Source organism: Equus asinus, chromosome 27, assembly GCF_041296235.1.
Source record: "Equus asinus isolate D_3611 breed Donkey chromosome 27, EquAss-T2T_v2, whole genome shotgun sequence".
Lineage (NCBI taxonomy): Eukaryota > Metazoa > Chordata > Mammalia > Perissodactyla > Equidae > Equus > Equus asinus.
This window is the reverse complement of record NC_091816.1, coordinates 13,273,743-13,279,966: the sequence shown is the minus strand read 5'-3', so window position 1 is coordinate 13,279,966 and position 6,224 is coordinate 13,273,743.

Sequence of the window (6,224 nt, the reverse complement as noted above, 5' to 3'; positions counted from 1 at the left end):
TACTCATTCTTCAACCTGTTCAGCATCATCACCAGAGATGCTCCTGTTGCTAAAGCCAACAGAAGTTTCTCTATCCTCTTCATTCCCGCGGTGGTGAGCCATGTTGACCATTCACTCTGGAGATGCCTACTCCCTTAGCTGCCGTGCACCCTCCTGTCACCCAGCCTCTTCCCCACCCCTCGGCAGACCCTTCCTCTTCCACCCAGCATTTAAAATAATGATTGACCTGAAGGTACCTGAAGGTACGAGATGCACTCTTTCTCACTCTATCCTCTCTCCTACGTTATCTTCTTTACAGCCAAGGCCTCTGGCACTCCCTAGAGGTGGACAGCACACACATTTATCTCTTCAGCTCAGATTTTACAGCCAGTTGCCAATCTGACGTGTCCTCCTCTGGCTGCCTGCAAGCCATCACAAACTGAGCCTTCTGAAACACCAAACTCTAGAACTTCCCTCCAAAACCTAGCACCCTAGCCACCAAGTTGCACAGGCCAGAAATGTAGATGTCATTCTTAACACTTCCCTCATCCTCACATCCGGTCTATTCCTAAGAATGATCAATTTTATCTCCAAAATACCTCTTGAATCTGTTTGCTTCTCTGCATTTCTAGCACCATGACCCCAATTCAAGCTCTCATCGTCTCTCTCCTGGGCTAGTGTAATGACTTCTTAATGTGTCTGTGTATACCCACTTGGACTCCCCTCTATTTGGTTCTGAACTGTTAAAAGATAAACTGAGTCATACTAAAAATTTTAAGAATTTATTTGAGCAAAAATCAATTCGAATCGGGCAGCACCCAATAATCTAGCAGACAGAAAGGCGCTCCGAGGAGCCGTACAAAATGAAAGTCCTTTACAGGCAGAAGGGGGCGGGAACAAGGAGGTCATACTAGGCAAAAAAGCCAGTGGGTTATTGCAAAGTTACTTTCCTTTAGGGGAGGACAGGGGTCTGTCAGCCACTCGATTAGCTAACTAGTGCTGATCGGGTGTTCCTGATTCACTGGTTTAGGATTCCATTTCTGGGAGAGCCAAGACTCTAATTAAGCTAAGTCTCCATTTGATGACATGGGACTTCCCATAAGCAACTCCATTTGGGGCCTGTTATCTTGTCTTTAACACCACACAGCAGTAAACGTGAGCGTTTCGAACACAGATCAGAGCATAGCACCCTCCTGCTTAAAACCCTTCCATAGCTTCCCACTGCTCCTAGGGCAGAGAAAAGGCAACTTGCAGAAAGGCCCACAGGGGTCTTCACAGTCAGTCCCTCCCTTCTTCTCCAGCATCCTTGCATGCCACGCTCTGTCTCTACACGCCAACCTCCCACTTGCCATGATTCCCTCCAGGACAGGACACTGGCATGAGTCACACCTCCGGCCTGGAAAGTGCTTCCCACCCCACTCCACCTGGTGAACGTTGACTTGGCTGTTCATGAGTCACTTCCTCAGGAAGGCCTGCCCTGAACCCTTTGGCCAGGTCTGTGCCCATTATTACTCACGTGTGGAGCTCTCCTTCATGTCCCACTTATCACAGGTGCAATCTTCCATTAGTTTGTGTGATTAGTTAATTAATGTCCTGAATTGACAGTTAGATCCCCTATGTGGCTTTTCCTCACCAACTAGACTGACCACCAGTGCCCTGAAGACAGGGGGCACAGCTTACACTCAATAAGCTCCTTCAAAGGGTCTAGCCTGTTGCTGGTGTCCACTTATGATTGGAATCATTAGTAAGTTCTAAGCACCTTCTCACAAAAGTAGTTTACATATGAACAGCACAAATCCTTCCTTAATGATACTACACATCCTTAATTTCCCCTGGCTCATACTAAATTTAGGTCGTTTAGGCAGCTGCCTATTAGCCTGTAAGTCACTGGAGTTGCAAACAAGATGCGATTCATCCATCCATCTATGCAATGTATACATGTATTCAATCAACAAATTTTCATTGGTATCAGGCAGAGTGATAGGCAGTGGAGGACGCAGAGATGAATAAAACACAGCAGCTGATGACAAGTCTTCCCTGTACAGTAGTGCAAGTTGTGCACTGCACAAAGGTGCCAGTGAGGAAAGGAGCATATGCTGAAATCCAGTTCATATTTCACTAAGTAAGCCCTATAGCAAATGGCCTACATGTGCCCAGAGGGAGTGCCTTTAACAGTGAACTCAAAGGGGCATTATGAAAGTCTGAGGCCCTGGTTAAGGGCTAGTTGCTTAAGGCTGTGGGAGAAAAGAATGCACTGTGAAATAAGTGCTGTAATTAAGAAAGGCTCTAAGGGCACAGACGAAAGAGTGACACAAACCAATGGAGAGCTGAGCAGGCGCTTGAGGGAATGAGTTCTAAACTGAAATCCTCTGGAATCAAGTGAGTAGGCACTTTCTTCTCTGACTCAGGTGCTCTGTCACAGAGGAAGCCCCAGGGCCACCAGGGAGCACACAAGGAGAGTAGGTAGAGAGGAGGAGGAAGGGGGAGTCATGAACAGAGAAACGGAGGCCCCGAAGCTCATGTCACCATTTTGCTCTGGTTGGGCTCTGCAAATATTTATCCTGCAGACGTGCTGTCTCCCCATCAGAGACACCTAATCGGAGCTGGACAAGTGAACCCACTCGGGCAGGGAGCACCTGGGCCCTAAGTGTAGCGGTGATATGCTGATAAGCCTGGACTGGTAGGATGCCAATCAGCAGCAGCCCCCTTCCAACCTTTCCCACCACCCAACTACAATGGGCCCCCAAGGCAGGGTGTGGGTGAGGCAGTTCCTTTGCAAATTATTGGTAATATTACATATATTCATTCATTGAATAAAATGCCCTCACATACGTTATCCAATGGAGCCGGGAAACAACTCAGTGAGATGTGAACAGACCTCTCTTGACTGAGGTCACGTGCAGGTCGGTTAACTGGCAGAGCTAGGCTGCAAACCCGTCTGCCGGACTTCAAATAACTGCTCTACTTTTTTACCCAGAGAAAGGAAGTGACACCATCTGCCTTATGAGGGTGGTTGTGAGAATTAAATGAGGAAATCGATACAAGGTGCCCAGCAGAGCCCACGTGCGTGATACTATGATTACACGCTCAGAGCCCGTTAGTCCCATTCTTCTCCCTGCCACCAAGAGTCACCAAGCCCTAAAAAGCCACAGCACAGAGAATGTCGCCTGATCCTGGGCTGCCGTCAGCCTGTACGTCACTGTCTCTGTGGTCTCACGGCGTCCGCCTGCTGCTTGGGCCTCGAAGATGGCGTCCTCTGCCGCCCACATCCTTCTCTTGCTCTTTTCCCAGTGAAAACACAGAGTCAGAATAAGAAACGTGAATGGATAAGAAATGGCATGGAGTAGGGGGAGCTCCAAGAGCATCATCAATGATTACCAAAAAATACTTAACCTTTCCATTTTGATTTGGTGCCTTTCTGGGCACAGGGCCAGAGCGACAGTGCCTGAATAAGCAAAGGGTGGGAGACAGAAATGGGAATAAGCAAAGGGTGGGAGGGCATCTCCTGGTACCTCTGACCCACCAGCTATAGGAAGTCCTACTAGACACCACGGTTCTCAGCCTCACCAAATCCAACTCCCCCTTTTTATAATAAATACACTGTTTATTATTATCCTGAAATAAAATTTTAAATCAATATAATTTGCCTTTGACGGGGTACTGACTGGAAAGGGACACAAGGGAGCCCTCTGGGGTATTGGAAATGTTCTGTATATTGATGTGGGTGATGCTTACATGGCTATATTCATATATGAAAATTCATTGAACAGGGGACGTCTCTGTCTTATTTTTTACAACTTTATGTAAATCTACAATTATCTCCAAAACAATTTCAATGAAAAATAAGATCCAGGTAAATTTTATTTTATGTATATTTTACCACAATTAAAAGAAAATGGGGGCCAGCCCCATGGCCAAGTGGTTAAGTTCACACTCTGTTCGGCGGCCCAGGGTTTTGCTGGATTGAATCGTGGGCACAGACATGGCACCACTCATGAGGCCATGCTGAGGCAGCGTCCCACATGCCACAACTAGAAGGACCCACAACTGAAATATACGCAACTATGTACCGGGGGGCTTTGGGGAAAAAGAAGAAAAATAAAATCTTTGGGGAAAAAAAAGAAAATGAGATGTGTTTCATACCCATCTGATTTGCAGAAATTGAGAAGTTTAATAATGTTCAATTTGGCAAGGATGTGAAGAAAAGAGGAATTCTTTTTTGTTGTTATTTTACTGAGGTCATAATGGTTTATAACACTGTATAATTTCAGGTGTACCTTATTATTTATCAGTTTCTGTGTAGCCTGCATTGTGCTCACCACCAATAATCTAATTTTTATCCATCACCGTATATATATGCCCTTTTAACCCTTTTGCCCACCCCCAACCCCCTGGTCCCCTCTGGTAACCGCTAATCTGTTCTAAAAGAGAAATTCTTAAACGTTGGTAGGAGCACAAATTAGTACCAGGACTGGAGAACAACTCAGCATTACCCAGTAAGATTGCCCTATGAGCCAGCAATTCCAATGCTAATAAGCTATTGAGAAACACTCACACGTGAACAAGAGTATGTGTATGAGACATCCTTTGGAATATTGTTACTAATGGTAGAAAATTGAAAACAAATAAAGTGTTCATGAGTTTTTAATTTTATTTAGAAATTAAAAGCAAGTACCTTGCAAAAGTTGACCTGGAACAGGAAGTGTGAATGGAAATGTCGAATTTGATTCCATGGTTTGAGGAACTGTGCAGTGCCCAACAGACACATTCATACCATTAATAAGTAATTTTGGTTATTTAAGAATAAAATTAAAATATTATTTTTTCTTTAAAAAAGTCATGTTTCCATATTCCTTGCCGAAACTGTAGCAGACAGACAATGTACTGTGTCATTACACCTTCCTGTCTATTTAGAAACCTCCAGAGAAGCAAGTACATGAGCCTTGGAGTTACCTCTGTGATGGGATCACTGCTTGGCTAATTATTAACAGTTTTCTCAGAACTCTTGAAGACACTAAGGAAGACACAGCCCTGAGGAGCCAGGAGTGGCTGCTGAAAAATACCAGTGCAACACTCAAGACACAGGAAGTTAAGAGGTGATGTGATGGCACAGTGGTGGAACCAGGAAAAGAGTCCATCCATGGGGCAAAGTGGTAGCCATCCCCGAGTAATTCTAGTCTCCTGGTATTCATGCCCTTGTGTGGTCTCCTCCCACAGTGAATCAGAGCTGTCTTTTGTGGCCAGTAGAATATGGTGGAAATAATGGCACGTGGCTTTCAAGGCTAGATCATAAATGGTCTTGCAGGTTCCACCTTGGTCTCTTGGATCATTTCCTCTGGGGAGATCAATCCACCATGTTGTCAGGACACTCAAGCAGCCTTGTGGAAAGGTCCATACAGAGAGGAACTGAGGCGCCCAACCACCAGTCAGCACCCACTTGCTAGCCACATGGACCACATTGAAAGTGAACCTTCTCACCAAATTGTATACATTAATTATGTTCAGTGTTTTGTATACCTGTTATGTATACCTATTGCATACCTATTTTGTATACCTATTATTCCTAAATAAAGCTGAGAAAAAAGAGAGTGACTCCTCTAGCCCCAGTCAAGCTTGCAAATGACTGCAGTCCCAGTTGTCATCTGACTGCAACCTCATGAGAAACCCTGAGCCAGAACCACCCAGCCAAGCTGCTTCTGAATTTTTGACTAACAGAAACTGAGAAATATTAAATGAGTACTATTGCTTAAAAAAATTCATTGAGCTGTACACTGAAGATTTGTGTACTTTGCCATATGTAAGTAATACCTCAACTAAAAAATTATAAATGTAACAATCAACTTAATACAGAGCAATAATGTAATGCCTTAATTATATTATAAAAGGGAAATAAAAGGAAAAACAATTTATCAAAAGTAGCTTAATATAAAAATTCTTGGCCACTACAACTCCAGAATACCTAACATAGTTGCAAACTTTCACTTAGAAAAATCATCTCCAGCAACATGATAGTACAATTGTAGACCGACTCAAGTGGGTTGAACTGGTGACTCGAATATTACAAGCAGAACTGCTTCAGTGACTTGATTCTCCAAAATAGTAAATGTAGCAGACTATGTTCGCCAAAAATGGCCCATTTCTAGTCCCACATGCTTTTCCAGAGCCTTGATACTGTCCTATCAAGTGACAGAATTGATTGCCTCTTTCTTGAAACTGGGTAGGACTCTGTGACTGCCTCAACAAAC